The following is a 16578-nucleotide window of genomic DNA, read 5'->3' on the forward strand; positions in this document are numbered from 1 at the left end:
TGCTGACTCTGTTATGTTCTTGAAACCTGACTGTGCTGACTTTGCTATACTGTAAAAGACTAATCAGTCTCTACTCCAGTATCAGCCTACATGAAAAACTGTCAAGACATCCAGTTTGACAGTTTCACTATGATCCTTTGGCCAGGTCTGTTATCCTTTTGAGGATCAGACTTACTTAAATACTGAACTGAGATCACCATGCCTAAGGTTCAGTATATGCGGTCAGTGATGAATGTTAAAACATTCTGATTGACATTCACACAGAAGGATATGTACCAGGTCTGTTATCATCTTGGTTAGCAGACTGCAATACAACCTGAGTTATGGCAGACAAGATTATAACATGCAGAAGGAAAACAAACACAGAGAATTGTTTACCCAGTTCGGTCCAACATGACCTACATCTGGGGGCTACCAAGCCAGGAAGAAGATCCACTATCAGCAGTATTAATTCAGAGTTAAACTCCCCCGTTTACAACTCTTCACTTAATCCCTACCCAATGCAATCTATACCTAGGAACTCCTAGATAGAAACCTCCAGTTTCCATTCCTATCACTACAAATACAATGTAATGTTCAAACACCTTGAACTTGCTTCACAGCTTCATTCAAGAACATAATCACTCTTGCCTACAGGCTTTGAGTTACAAATACTCTCAGCTTTTACCACTGAGAAACACATGGTAACCTTCCCACAGATTGGGAGGTTTACCTCACACACACCCCTAAAAATTCATTCTAAGAGGCTTACAAAAACTAGGTTACAATGTGCTATTTATAACCTAATCACCCAACTGGATTTGGGCCTTCAGAAAATCGCAGCAAACTTGTTCTTTGCTGTTACAAATACAGTAGAAAATTTCTGCTACAAACAAGGTCTTCAATCCTAAAATCTCTCCATATATATCTCCATATTTTGAGCCTATATATATTCTGATTGAGTCTTTAAGACCTCCACATGGGAGTTGGGATATTCACCAAATATCCTCACTAATCCCAGAATATATACTGAATTAATTAACTCAGTTTTCTACACATGTGCGATGTCACAGGCATGATGTCGTGACATCGTACATGACATGTTGGTCCAGATGTTGAACTTCTTCAACCCAACATATTAAAACAACAGAGATGATTACATTATTTGTTTTACAAAATTAATGCCAATCCTAAGGTATTAACAGCAATCCACCGGGATACCCTAACTTTTGCCTAAGTCAGTCTTGTTTTCAGGTTCTTGACTTAGCGGGCTTTCTTTTGCTTTTGTTTTTTTTTCATTTCTCATCTTTTTTTTATTGGAGCAAATCTTGTGACATTTGCTTGCTTGATTTATTGCAAGGGTCATGACTGTCTCACTCCTTTTGTCGATAAGAGATAACAATTATGAATCCGTGATTCAATCCTCTTGAGAGGGATAAGATGTGATTAATCTTTTGATGGGATACTATCCTTTTCGAAATTTGAACGTAAGGTCAAACTAGATGAAGACTACCCTTCCCCTAGTTAAAATCAAGGGTTTTGTGTATAGAAAGAAACTCCTACTCCAAGGCCCAAAGGGGTTGACTAGGGATTATCTTTCTTATATCTCTGGTGTTTAGGGATTTGAAACAATGCCTTACATCACCAACACTATTTTATCTAAAAGCATACAAATAGTGATCTTGCGCATTTTAATTGCTTCATTCTCTTTTGATTTTGCTTGAAAAAAGTTTGATATTGATAAATAAAATATGAGTGAACATGAATTGATTTAACCAAAACATGCATGTTTATTTCATTATTATTATCATCTGAAAACCAGACAAGTTTTGCAAATGAACAACAAATAACAAACAAGAAATGATTACAAATGAGACATCATTGGATAATATGATATTGCTGACATGACTAATCTTGACATTCATCCTGTATATGCACCCCCAGTTCTGAGCATTCTTCGTCAATGACTGCACTCACCACCATCAGTCTTCATATTAGGCCCTTCTTGGGTGAAAGTCAAAATCTTCTGGTCCATGAGCTCTTGTACCCTGGCTTTGAAAACCAAACAATCCTCCGCGAAGTGCTCTATGTATACGACGTGGAACACGTAAGACACATTGGGGTTATGCCTGTGATGGTAGGGGAAAGTAGCAGGTGGTAATCCTTTTGGCACAATAAGTCCTTATTAGACAAGGTAAGGTAGCAATTGAGCATATGGCACAAGGATCTGGTCACACTGAGGATGCTTTCTATTGTTACACTTATTCTTCCATGCCTTTGGTGGTTATATGGCATAATGTGTTGATTTGGCAGAATATGAGCCTAGGGAGGGCATTGATACTGGGTTGTAACACCATGTGGGAATGAGTAGTACGACATGGGCACCAAAGGTGATTGGCACCGAGGATGAATATGAGGAGTAACCACTAGTGGGAACATCTGAGCATGATGTATTAAGCCAAGATTGACTATCTGATTAGAAGTCTTACTATACTGAACTCTAAATGGGACGTAGGGTGCCCCTGTATAAGCATACGGAGGAGCAACAACAATGGAAGACGATGCCCCAAGATATACCAAAGGCAATCCATGGTGATATCCTTGATTCTGATACTATACAACAGGATATACCATAGAAATAGGAACTTTCACATGAATCGGAGGACCCTTATATTCAAACTCATTCTCAGTAGGCGCCTTAGTAGTCACAAGTGTGAAACATAGCAACTTATGATCGATGAGTTCTCAAACTTTGGCCTTGAAAGGGTAATAATTGTTGGTTCTTGTATTGGCAACAATTTTGGTAAAACCTAGAGTGTTCACAAGATGTCACATGTGTTGTCTTGACATATAATAACTTGTACCTGCAGGATGTTTAAAATGTAATTATGCAGGATTTTACCAGGATGTCAGACCCGATGTCATGACATCTGTATACAGAACATTCAGTCTGAATGTTATGTATTATATGATTACATTTTTAATGCAAATCTATGTATGATTGAAGATATGATTTACACGCACATTCAATCATTAATTACAACCAGATTTACTTATTTTCCAAAGAGATCTAATCAGTTGTCATGAGAAGATTTGAATGGAAAATAGTTTTATGGTTTTATGATGTCCAAGCCTAGCCAAATGCTTCTATAAAAAGGACATGGAAAACCTGATTTGATACACAAGAAATAACAAACGAAATATTGGGAGAGAATAAGGGTTTAAGTCTTGTGTGGTCGTGTGAATTGTAAGCCATTCAATTCATCCATAAATGATTGAATTGGTCTGACTTTTGAGTTATAATTTGTCACTCAAAGATTTTAATCATGAGTGTGTGTCTACTTGATTGAAGCTGTTAAGTAAGATCAAGTGTGTGTCTTTGAAGAGTGTCTTCTTTTCATTGTAATTCTTGTTTATATCACTGGTGTGATTGAGGGGGAGTGTGTGGGATCTCATATCTAAGAGTTCTTAGGTAGAAGTCACACAGGTAGAGATTAGGTGAAAAAGACTGTAACTTGTGTTGTTTATTGAGAGTCTTTGAACTGATTCTATTTTAGTGGATTTCCTTCCTGGGTTGGTAGCCCCCAGACGTAGGTGAGTTTGCACCGAACTGGGTTAACAATTACTTTTGTCTCTTGCATTAATATTCTTGATCTTTTATCCTATTTGTATTGTTCAGATATTAGTGTCGTGACATTACCTTCGACATCTCATATCTGATACCAGAATTTCAATTGGTATCAAAGCAGACATCCTGCTCTGGGTGAGATCTAGGGACGATACTTTCTGGTACTATGGAGAGAGATGGAGGATCTGTTCACAGGCCACCTATTTTGGATGGACCCAACTATGACTACTGGAAACCTAGAATGGTAGCCTTCCTAAAATCTCTGGATAATAAGGCTTGGAAGGCTGTGTTAACAGGCTGGGAACATCCAGTAGTTACTAAGGAAGGAAAAACTAACACTGATAAGAAGCCTGAAGAACAATGGACCAAGGAGGAGGATGATCTAGCCCTTGGAAATTCTAAAGCATTGAATGCTATATTCAATGGAGTAGACAAGAATATATTCATATTGGTAAACAACTGTGAGGTGGCTAAAGATGCTTGGGACATTCTCAAAACCACTCATGAAGGCACCTCTAGAGTGAAGATGTCTAGACTGCAGCTGCTCACTACCAAGTTTGAAAATTTAAGGATGAAAGAAGATGAAAATATTCATGAATTTCATATAAATATCCTTGAAATTACTAATGCCTTAGGAGCCTTGGGAGAGAAGATGTCAGATGAAAAATTAGTAAGGAAAATACTCAGGTCACTCCCTAAGAGATTTGCTATGAAGGTGACAACCATAGAAGAGTCTTAAGACATCTCCAATATGAGAGTTGATGAGCTAATTTGATCCCTCCAAACATTTGAGATGGGAATGTGTGATGGATCTGAAAAGAAAGCCAAAAGCATAGCCTTCATGTCAAACACTGAGGAGGAAGAGGAGGAAGGTGGTCAAGATATTGATGAAGATCTGGCAAATGATGTAGCAATGCCGGGAAGACAATTCAACAGACTTCTGAAAAAGATGGATGTAAGATCTAAGGCTAATGTCAAGAACATCTCATCTGACATCAGTAAATCCAACAATGCTGGAAGAAGAACAAGGTCAGATGAAAAGCCCAAAGAGGGAAAAGGAGTTCAGTGCCATGAATGTGATGGGTAAGGACACATTAAAACTGAATGTGGAACCTACCTCAAGAAACAGAAGAGGAGTCTTGCTGCCACTTGGTCTGATGAAAGTGAAATAGAAGAGTCTGCAAATCTTGTGATTGCCTTGACTGGAAGGTTCTGATGAAGACTCAAGTGATGATGAAGTAACCTTTGAAGAGTTGGCCACTACCTACAGAAAGTTGTGTCACAGAAGTGCAGAAGTGTGTCAACAATTTGAAAGCCAGAAGAAAGTGATAGCACAACTGGAGAATGAGAAGGCATAACATGTGGAAACCATCTCCAAGTTGAAGATTGAAGTTGTATTCTTGAATTCTAAATTGGATGAGATGACCAAGTATGTAAGAATGCTGAACAATGGATCTGACACCTTAGACAAAATTCTTCAGACTGGATAAATAACAGGAGACAAGTCTGGCATTGGGTTCAATGAATCTAAACCTGAGTGCAGCCACTCTGGTAGGAAACCAAAGTCCAAACCTAAGTGCAGTCACACTGGGAGCAAACCAGAGATGTCACATCATATGTCACAACATCATAAAGGAAGACAACAGAAAGGGAAACATCAAAGATGGAAATGCCATTACTGTGGAAAATTTGGCCACATAAAACCATTCTGCTATAAGTTGTATGGTTATCCTAGTCCTGCTCATCATCAACCTAGACCCAAACATCACAGACCTGTCAACAAAAAACAATGGGTTCCTAGGACTGATGTTACAAGTCTGATAACTCACACTTCCTTCAGAGTTTCAGCCAAAGAAGATTGGTATTTTGACAGTGGGTGCTCCAGACACATTACTGGAAACAAAAACCTACTAACTGGCCTTCATCCTCATGCCACCAGCTATGTAACCTTTGGTGATGGAGCAAAGGGTGAAATCAAGGGGATTGGTAAGCTTGACTGCCTTGGAGTTCCTGACCTTGACAATGTCCTACTTGTTAAGGGATTGGCTGCAAATTTAATAAGCATTAGTCAACTGTGTGACTAAGGTCTAAATGTCAACTTCACTAAAACTGAATGTCTGATTACTAACAAAGAAAGTGAAGTGATCATGAAAGGAGTCAGGTCTAAAGACAACTGTTACATGTGGAGTTCTCAAGAAACTGGTTATTCTTCAATGTGTACTTTAGCCAAATAAGAAGAAGTTAAGATATGACATCAAAGATTAGGCCATCTGCATCTTAAAGGTATGAAGAGGATTATATCTGTTGAAGCTGTTAGAGGAATTCCGAACTTGAAGATTGATGAAGGAAAAGTCTGTGGGGAATGTCAGATTGGAAAACAGACAAGGATGTCACACCAGAAGCTCAGACATGACACCACTTCCAAAGTTTTGGAACTCCTCCATATGGATTTGATGGGACCCATGCAGGTGGAAAGCCTTGGTGGGAAGAAGTATGCATATGTAGTGGTGGATGACTTCTCCAAATACACCTGGATCAACTTTATAAGAGAAAAGTCTGAGGTGTTTGAAGTCTTCAAAGATCTTTGTCTCAAAATTCAAAGAGAAAAGGAAAGTCAAGTTATCAAAATTAGAAGTGATCATGGGAAGGAATTTGAAAACAGCAAATTTGCTGAATTCTGTTTTTCAGAAGGAATTCATCATGAATTCTCATCTCCCATTACTCTTCAGCAAAATGGTGTGGTGGAAAGGAAAAATAGAACCCTTCAAGAATCAGCCAGAGCTATGATTCATGCTAAGAAATTTCCCTACCACTTTTGGGCTGAAGCTATGAACACATCCTGCTATGTTCACAACAGAGTAACCTTGAAGAAAGGGACTCCTACTACCTTATATGAAGTCTGGAAAGGGAGAAGACCTACAATCAAATACTTCCATGTGTTTAGGAGTAAATGCCATATCTTGACTGATCGTGAGCAAAGAAGGAAGATGGATCCCAAAAGTGATGAAGGAATATTTCTGGGCTACTCAGCAAACAGCAGAGCATATAGAGTCTTAATTCCAGAACAAAAGTAATGATGGAATCTATCAATGTTGTGGTTGATGATCAACAGACTGATGTCATAGATGATGTTGAGACATCTCTGAATGATCCCCCAGCTCTTCTCTCAAACAAAAATAAGGAGAGTGAACCTTCTCAAGCTGAACCTGAAGATGACAAAATCAACAAGGGACCCTCCATCAGAATTCAGAAGGATCATCCCAAATATCTCATTATAGGAGATCCAATTAAAGGGGTCACAACTAGATCAAGGGTAGTGATCTGACATGGATGCTTTGTGTCCAAGATTGAGCCTAGGAATGTCAAGGAAGCCTTGACTAATGAGTTATGGATCAATGCCATGCAGGAGGAGTTAGGTCAATTCAAGAGGAATGAAGTATGGGAATTGGTTCCTAGACCTGAAGGAATAAATGTCATAGGTACAAAGTGGGTGTATAAGAATAAATATGATGAACAAGGGGTGGTTACTAAAAACAAAGCAAGATTAGTAGCACAAGGATATACTCAAGTTGAAGGAGTGGATTTTGATGAAACATTAGCTCATGTAGCTCGCCTTGAGTCCATTAGACTATTGCTTGGAGTGGTATGTATTCTAAAATTGAAACTGTTCCAAATGGATGTAAAAAATGCCTTCTTGAATGGCTAATTAAATGAGGAAGTATATGTTGAACAACCTAAAGGATTCACAGATCCAAATCTTCCAAAGCATGTGTACAAATTGAAGGAAGCCCTCTATGGTTTGAAGCAAGCTCCTAGGGCTTGGTATGAGAGACTCACATTGTTCCTCACTAACAATGGATACAAGACAAGAGGTATTGACAAGACCCTATTTGTGAAGAATGAAGGAGGAAAACTTATGGTGGCACAAATATATGTAGATGATATTGTGTTTGGTGGGATGTCAGATCAGATGGTCGAACATTTTGTTAGACAAATGCAGTCTGAGTTTGAGATGAGCCTTGTTGGAGAGCTGACCTATTTCCTTGGGCTACAAGTCAAACAAATGGAAGATTCTATCTTTCTATCTCAAAGTAAATATGCTAAGAACATTGTTAAAAAGTTTGGCATGGAGAATGCAAGTCATAAAAGGACACCTGCTCCTACATATTTGAAAGTCTCCAAAGATGAAAATGGTGTAAGTGTAGATCAAAGTTTGTACAGAAGCGTGATAGGAAGTCTGCTATATCTCACAGCAAGTAGACCTGACATTGCCTTTGCTGTAGGTGTTTGAGCTAGATATCAAGCTGAACCAAAAGTCGGTCACATAAACCAAGTGAAGAGAATACTGAAATATGTCAATGGCACCAGTGACTATGGGATGTTATATACTCATGGATCTGGATCTATGCTGACTGGTTACTGTGATGCTGACTGGGCTAGAAGTGCTGATGATAGGAAAAGCACATCAGGTGGATGTTTTTTCTTGGGGAACAACTTGATATCATGGTTTAGTAAGAAACAAAATTGTGTATCCCTATCCACTGCTGAAGTTGAATACATCGCAACTGGAAGTAGTTGTTCTCAACTTGTTTGGATGAAACAAATGTTGATTGAATACAATGTCACACAAGATGTAATGACATTGTACTGTGACAACCTGAGTGCTATAAATATTTCTAAGAATCCTATTCAGCACAGCAGGACAAAGCACATTGATATTCGTCATCACTTTATTAGAGAACTAGTGGAAGAGAAAATCATAGCCCTAGAGCATGCTACTACTGAAATGCAATTAGCTGACATATTTATAAAGGCTTTGGATGCTAATCAATTTGAATGTTTAAGAGGGAAATTGGGGATTTGTATCCATGAGAATTTATAGCAATTAATATGGAGTGGAAAAGGTAATAAAAGTATTGTCTGCCCACTTAAAAGAAAGTGCCCCATTTATTGAAAATCATGACCAAATATTGGAGCTACCATCTATACCATTTTCATACTCAACCTCAGCACAACCACTTCCATCTTCATCAAACTGTATCGACCCTCTCTGCTAGGGCAACAAAAATATTTTCACAAGTTCAACAAAATGTCACAAAATCTGTCATCTTCTGGTTCAAAACCCACTCACAAAGCAAGAACTCCCTCCATGGATTTTCTGGATGAAGAAGTTTTGGAAGTTATTCCTCTTTCAGTAATCCTAGGCGACGCCCCTGGTCCTTCTTCCACTGCAGGAAATAATCAAGGTAACAGTTCTGATAACCTTCCTCCTAAGGATGACATGCATTATACAGATCGTGTCATTAGGAATCTGGTCACAAGGATCCTAAATGAAGGACACTCAGTCAAGGGAGTTTCGACTCCTCTATCTAGAAGGGACCCCTCACCTGAGGTGGAACCTCAAAATGAGAAAGATGATGATTCATCTAGGTCAGAGAAAGATATTGCTGCTGAGGGACTGTGTTCTCTAGGAAAAACCTTGCCTAGTAAGAAACCTGTAGATGCTTATCAATCTAAGAAGCATGACTCTGCTGAAAAGGTGATTGATTTGGAGGAAGAGAGCTCAGATGGTGAAGATGACACCTTGCTTCATCACTTGGAGCCAAGGGTTGCAAAGAGAATGAAGACCAGAAAAGGGAGGTCTGTGGCTGAGATGATGATAGCCAGAACTTGTAAGAAGGTTGCTACTGTAGGTCCTTCAAAATCATGGAATAGAGTGGAAGTCAAGAAGAGAAAGGTCAGAGAAAGTTCTGACTCTGAAGATGATGTCGAAGACGATGTCCCAGACATCTCTCCTGTTAAAAAGCAAATTGCTAGAAAATCTCCAGCTAAGGTTGCTGCTGTGCATTTGGGTAACATTTCCTTTCATTTGGAAGATGGTGCAACCAAGTGGAAATTTTTGATACAGAGGAGAGTTGCTGTAGAAAGGGCGCTAGGGAAGGAGGCTATGGAAGTGAAGGAGGTTATGGAGTTGATCAAGTCTGCTGGTTTGATGAAAATAGTCAGTGCATTACCCCAATGTTTTGAAGGTCTTGTGAAGGAGTTTGTGGTGAACATCCCTGAGGATATTTCTAACAAGAACAACAAAGAATTTTGCAAGGTGTTTGTGAGAGGAAGGTGTGTAAGGTTCTCCCCAAATGTAATCAATAAGTTCCTAGGAAGAGGAACAGAAGGAGCTGTTGAATTAGAGGCCACAGACAATGAAGTCTGTAGGACAATCACTGCTGGTCAAGTCAAGGAATGGCCAAGCAAAAAGCATCTCTCGACTGGAAAATTAACTGTAAAATATGCCATCTTGCATAAGATAGGTTCAGCCAACTGGGTACCAATAAACCACATCTCAACAATCTCTAATGTTCTTGGAAGGATAACATATGCTATTGGAAGCAGGCTCAACTTTGATTATGGAAGGTTCATGTTTGAACAAATTGTTAGACATGCTTCCACTAATGCAGTGAAGCTGCCAATTTCCTTTCCCTCAATCATTTGTGGAATATTTTAAGCCAGCAACCTGGTATTTTAAACACAAGTGATATCCCCAGTAGAAGGAAGCCTCCATTGTCAATTCATTACAAGTTATTTGAAGGCAGTCATGTCAATGACATTGGCAATGAAGAAGCCAACCTCTCAAGGTGGCCTGATTGCTGAATTAAAAGAAACCTGTAAGGAGTTGAAAACTGGGATTAGGGTGGCTAAGGCTAGGAAAGAGGCTTTAAAGGTTCTAATTAGTAGCTTGGAGCAAGGAGAGATGGATATTGTTGATGAAGACAAGAAGACAGAAGCCCACACCTCAAGTGAGAGGTCTGATTCTCAAGATCAATCTAGTGGCAGTTCTGGATCTGAAGGTGAAGAAGATGCTACCTCCTCAGACTAAGTTGTGGTGATGCCCCCCTGTGTTAATGCTGTGTGTTCTGGAAGCTTGGATGCTTGGATGCTTTGATGTTTTCTGTTTGATGTTTGTAGTTCTTTTTGGTAGTTTTTTTTGATGCCATGATGTATTTTTTGGGCTCTTTATGAGTTCTCTGGATTTTTGATTATCTTAGCTAATGTAGCTGTGTTTAACTATGGTTATGTACCACCTGACATTTATGTTTTAACATTTTATATGTTATAACATCCTTTGTGACATTCTCTGCTGGACTGATTGACATTTATTTTGTCTAATTGGTCACTTTGGTCTATTTTGACTAAAAAGGGGGAGAAATTAATATGTGGAGAGCTGCAGTTAATGTGTGGGGATATGGAGAGCTGCAGTTAATATATGCTGAAATAGCTAGCTAGACTAAACAGGTGACAACTGACGTTGAACAAAATAATGTTCTGTGATGTTGGAGGAGATGTCAGAGGGTGACTCTGAATATTATAGGTGTTGTTGTTGTTGTTGGAGGAGATGTCAAAGGGAGGTTCTGAATGTTACAAGTGCAGTTGTTGTTGAAGGAGATATTTGTGTTGAACAAACTTAGGGGGATAAGAAGCACCCATGTGTTTAATGTGTGTTTATTACTAGTTGCTATTATAACTAGTAACTAGTAATTGTATGTTTATTTCTTCTGCTGCTGCTTAACTGCTGATATGCGTTTACTCTTGTGAACAAATGGACTGATATATAATTTAGCCAAAATTTGCCAAAGGGGGGGTTTGTTGGTTCTTGTGTTGGCAACAATTTTGGTAAAACCTAGAGTGTTCACAAGATGTCACATGTGTTGTCTTGACATAAGATAACTTGTACCTGCAGGATGTTAAAAATGTAATTATGCAGGATTTTACCAGGATGTCAGACCCGATGTCATGACATCTGTATACAGAACATTCAGTCAGAATGTTATGTATTATGTGATTGCATTTTTAATGCAAATCTATGTATGATTGAAGATATGATTTACACGCATATTCAATCATTAATTACAACCAGATTTACTTATTTTCCAAAGAGATCTAATCAACTGTCATGAGAAGATTTGAATGGAAAATAGTTTTAGGGTTTTATGATGTCCAAGCCCAGCCAAATGCTTCTATAAAAAGGACATGGAAAACCTGATTTAATACACAAGAAATAACGAGGAGAGAGAATAAGGGTTTAAGTCTTGTGTGGTCGTGTGAATTGTAAGCCATTCAATTCATCCATAGATGATTGAATTGGTCTGATTTTTGAGTTGTAATTTGTCACTCAAAGCTTTTAAGCATGAGTGTGTGTCTACTTGATTAAAGCTGTTAAGTAAGATCAAGTGTGTGTCTTTGAAGAGTGTCTTCTTTTCATTGTAATTCTTGTTTATATCACTGGTGTGAGTGGGATCTCATATCTAAGAGTTCTTAGGTAGAAGTCACACGGGTAGAGATTAGGTGAAAAAGAATGTAACTTGTGTTGTTTACTGAGAGTCTTTGAAGTGATTCTATTTTAGTGGATTTCCTTCCTAGCTTGGTAGCCCCCAGACGTAGGTGAGTTTGCACCGAACTGGGTTAACAATTGCTTATGTCTCTTGCATTATTGTTCTTTATCTTTTATCCTATTTGTATTGTTCAGATATTAGTGTCGTGACATTACCTTCGACATCTCATATCTGATACCAGAATTTCAATAATTATATATAGAGTGCCATATGTGTCCAGGATGATATCCACATGTGGTACTAGGATCATGCTTAGGATGATAGGGAATATTAGAAGGCTCGATCTGTTTTGGCATAATTGCCCCAACATTAATCAGTATAGGTAACAAATGTGTATAAGATATATGAATTGGATCATTGCAAGGACGCCTCCTTTCTTGATTGTAGCTTCCTTTGATAATTTGTATCTACTTTGGTTTCTGATTGCTTTGAGCGGGAGTGGTAGGAGACGCTGTTCTTGAAGAGGAAGTGGCAGAATTCCTGCAACCACTTTCTGTATGTTACCCTTCTTCAGACTGTCCTAGTTTGTTTATCAATTGCAACTTGATTTGGGAAGTATGTTGTCATGCTATCTATGAATAGCCCCAAGACCATGTTCACTCTGTCTTTATTGTGACCCAAACTCTTCTTGCACACAATGCTCTTACCCTGTTCCATGATTCTTTGAAGATTAGTGTCAGCGAATAATTGTGTTTCTGATGGAGGAAAGGACAACGTGAGATTTTTCTGGTTGACATGCATGTGGTGCAAATAAATTGATGCATATGTTATGGATGGAATGAAAATAATTATACAACATCAATAGATTCAAAGCATTGATGGTGTAATAACTCAAATTCAAAATTCCGGCATATATACTACAATGTAAAAATGATATGCAATAAACTATGTTAAAAACATAACATAATCTGGATAAGCTGCTTATACTTCCTGATGCAGGATCAAAAGTCCGATGTATCCATAAGAATAAAGGTATGTAAAGTCTATAGTTTTTTGCAAAAAAAAACCCATATCCCCCTCACAAGTAGGTTCTAGTCTTCAAAAGGTAGTTCCTATAAGGTTCCCAAAGCAATCGATCTAAAATCAAAATACCCCGCCGTAGAAAATTCTCGTAGGACAAAAGGACTTCCAAGTGAATCTAGTCTGGGTGTGGGTCTCATGGCAACCCAACACGTGAAACACAGGTTGACACGACTATCCACGATTCTATCCCATGCATGTACTTAGCTCGAGTGTAGAGCTTCTCTCATGTAGCATCATCCTAACCTAACAGATAGTATAACAAATATCCAGCCTATAATGAATATTTAAAGCAATAAAGAAATGCGATAATTAACGTAAAGATAGAGTGAGTAAAGCGATAAAGATAAACACCTAAAGCAAGCAAAGAAATCAATCAAAACTAGGCTTGACTCCAACTTGCAATAAAGAAGTATCCCAAGCAGCAAGCTATCCCCAGCAGAGTCGCCAGTTGAAGCTAGCGGAAATATACCTGAACGCATTGCACGCTCGAACATATAACAAAGTCGCCGTCGAACTTTATTTACTCCCGAAGGAAAGAGAAGGCATCGATAAAACCCGAGGGAAGAGAAATGGGTAAGGAAGTCAGTTATGCAAGGGGAAGGTATTAGCACCCCTAACATCCGTTGTACTCAATCGGAACCGTTTTGATTGTTCTATTCTTAGATGGGTGTTTTATATAAAGGTTACTCGCAAAAGGATAAAGAAAAAAAATAATGGAATAGATAGAGTGCTCGGAGAGGAACGAGACCTTATTCCTACGTATCATTATAGTGCAGTAAGGAATTTAGAGCTCAGTAGTTCATAGAACTAATGATGGAAGATGAAATAAGAGTGATAACAAATATGGTTTGAACCAAAGGATAATGTAGTTTGACTCCAAAAAGGGATGAAATTTGAACCCAAGAGGAAAACTGGCATGGACCAATATATGGGGAGCCTAAGGCATGGTACCACTATATGGAAAGGCCAAAAACAAAGGGAATTAAATGTTTGGCAATAAGCCAAACATCTCTCGGTTCAAAGGCAGACACTGGATGAAGCTTAAATAAATAACGTGTTTGGCTCAAAGATAAAGTATATCACATGAAGTGAATGAATGTAGAATATTTTGGATGAGTGTAGTGAATAGTGAATAATGGAAATGAATGGTAGGATAGAGAGAAATAATTAAAGTAGAAAGAAATTGAAAGATATGGTAAAGTGACAGAAGGGTGTAGTTTGGAACCAAAAGATAATGGTATTATTAGAATCCATAAAGGAAATGGTGTTTGAAACCTAAGAGTAAAGGTGACAAGAACCAATATGTGAGGGGACTTAGGCGTGGTACCACTATATGCTAGGGCCAAAAGCAAAGAGAGTTAAATGTTTGTCAATAAGCCAAACAACTCTTGGTACAAAGGAGGACAATTTTCCTAAAAGGGTATATATGGAATTCCAAAGGAAAATGGTATTTGGTTTCAAGGAGAGACAATAAGTCACTGATATGAAAGGTTTATGTTTGAAGATAGATGATGGATCATGAAATATATGAATGGAGTCTTAAGGCATAAGAAATGGGCATAAATAGGAATGTGTTCGCGAAGGATTCACATCCTCGTGCCTACATATTCTCATAGTGTAATGAGAAAGTCAGAGCTCCATAGTTTGTGGAACTAATGTGGCACAAGGACGAAAATATTAATTTGATAAGAAGTGATGAAAATTATAACTTGTACCAAAATAAAATGGTAGCATGGGAACCCATAAAGGTAAATGAACTTTGAACCAAAGAATAAACAACCATATTGACCAAAAAATAAAGGAATAAAATGTTTGTCGACTGTAAGACCCCAATTTTGACCCTAAGATCCCTCATGGCATCATAACATTGCATCTTGCCTCAAGGATCATAGCATCTTGGATCCTTACCTTTGGGAGGGAACTTTTGAGAGTTGGTTGGAGAACACCAAGCATGCTTGAATTGTATATTATTTCTTTTCTCATTTTATTCACTAACCAAAAGCACAAAAATATGTCACTAACATCTTTTGTTTGTAGCTTGAGCAGTCACAAGATCCAAAGCTTCTAGGAGATCCTAGGTGCATTGATATGGTCAAGGGAAGGTGAAAGCAAGCATGAAAATGGTTACCAAAGCTCTCATCCACAAATATGCCTCCCAAGTATCTCAATTCATTATTTTGATCAAAGCAAACCAAAGGGTTTGAGGCTTGTTTCCCAAGGAAACCCTAATTCATCTGTGTATCAACTGTGCCTTGCTCATGAAGCAACCTCAACCCATGATCAAATAAAATCAAGATAAGTTATTTCAATCATCATTGCATGCATATTTTAACTTATTTGAGTGTCCTCAATCATCAATTCATTAGGATATAAGGTGTAGACTTGAGAAATTGATCAGTCAATTCATCTGACTATTTTGAAATACACTGAGACCTAACTTTTGATGTGTTTGTCAAATGGAGATGACCCAAAGAGCACAAATGGTATTAAGAACCATATGAACAACTTTCATGTTCATCAAAAATTCATTTGAAGCTTGGAAGGTCATCATCATTTTCAAGACATTATAGGTCATTTTGACTGAAACCCTAATTTTGGGTCAACTTCCCAAGGACATAACTCCTTCATTTTTCATGATTTTGAGGTGGACTCAAATTCATTGGAAAGCTTAAGATGTCTAATTCAAATGTTATGTTTAGAAAAATTTCAAAATCCTAAAAGAAATACATGTGATAATGCAAACCATTATAGGTCATGTTGGACCGAAGGCATTGAAATGTGAAAAAGTCCAACTTCAAGTGCCCATAACTTCTTCATCAAAATTACAAATGATGCCAAATGTAAGTCCAAATATATTGTATTGAAAAGATCTACAAGTTTGATGTTGAAGGTTTTGTCATTTGGAGCATGCATCATTGAAACAGAGATGCTTAAAGTTTGGTTATTTTTGAAAATTTCACATGTACATGTTTTGCACCCTACACTTCATGATCATTTTTCATGAATTTCCAAGTTTCAAATTAAGTTTTGATCAACATAACAAATGATACTCATGCCAAAAGCTTTCCAACCATTACTCATAAGGTTGTATTTCAAGTATGGACATGGCATTTTCGAAAGCATGAACATGTTGGTGCATTTTTGAAAATCTATTAAATTTGCATTGCATGAGCTCAACTTACATGATCTACACATCCAAATTACATCTGTTATTGTTCAGCTTGCAAATCCAAGTGGAATTGGGCCCTCCATGCGCCTGTACAGGCCCATGCATGGAGGCCCTTTCCATCCATGCAATGAAATGTTCATGCATCACAACCATTGCCTTGCTATAAATAAGTGCCTTATGCTCCTCATTTCAGTAACCTGAAGGCGCCCTAAATGCTGGACGATTGATTCCTCACCCATACTCAAAGGAACTCACCATTTTTTTCTCTCAATTTTTTCAGATCTAAACTTCAAATTCATTGATTGATTTTAGATCTAAAGTTCCAAAGCCTAGCCACCTTGATTCATAGAGTATACTGCAAGCTTAATCACCAAGAACTCGTGCTCTCAAAC

The sequence above is a fragment of the Lathyrus oleraceus genome, chromosome 7 (assembly GCF_024323335.1).
Source record: "Lathyrus oleraceus cultivar Zhongwan6 chromosome 7, CAAS_Psat_ZW6_1.0, whole genome shotgun sequence".
Taxonomy (NCBI): domain Eukaryota; kingdom Viridiplantae; phylum Streptophyta; class Magnoliopsida; order Fabales; family Fabaceae; genus Lathyrus; species Lathyrus oleraceus.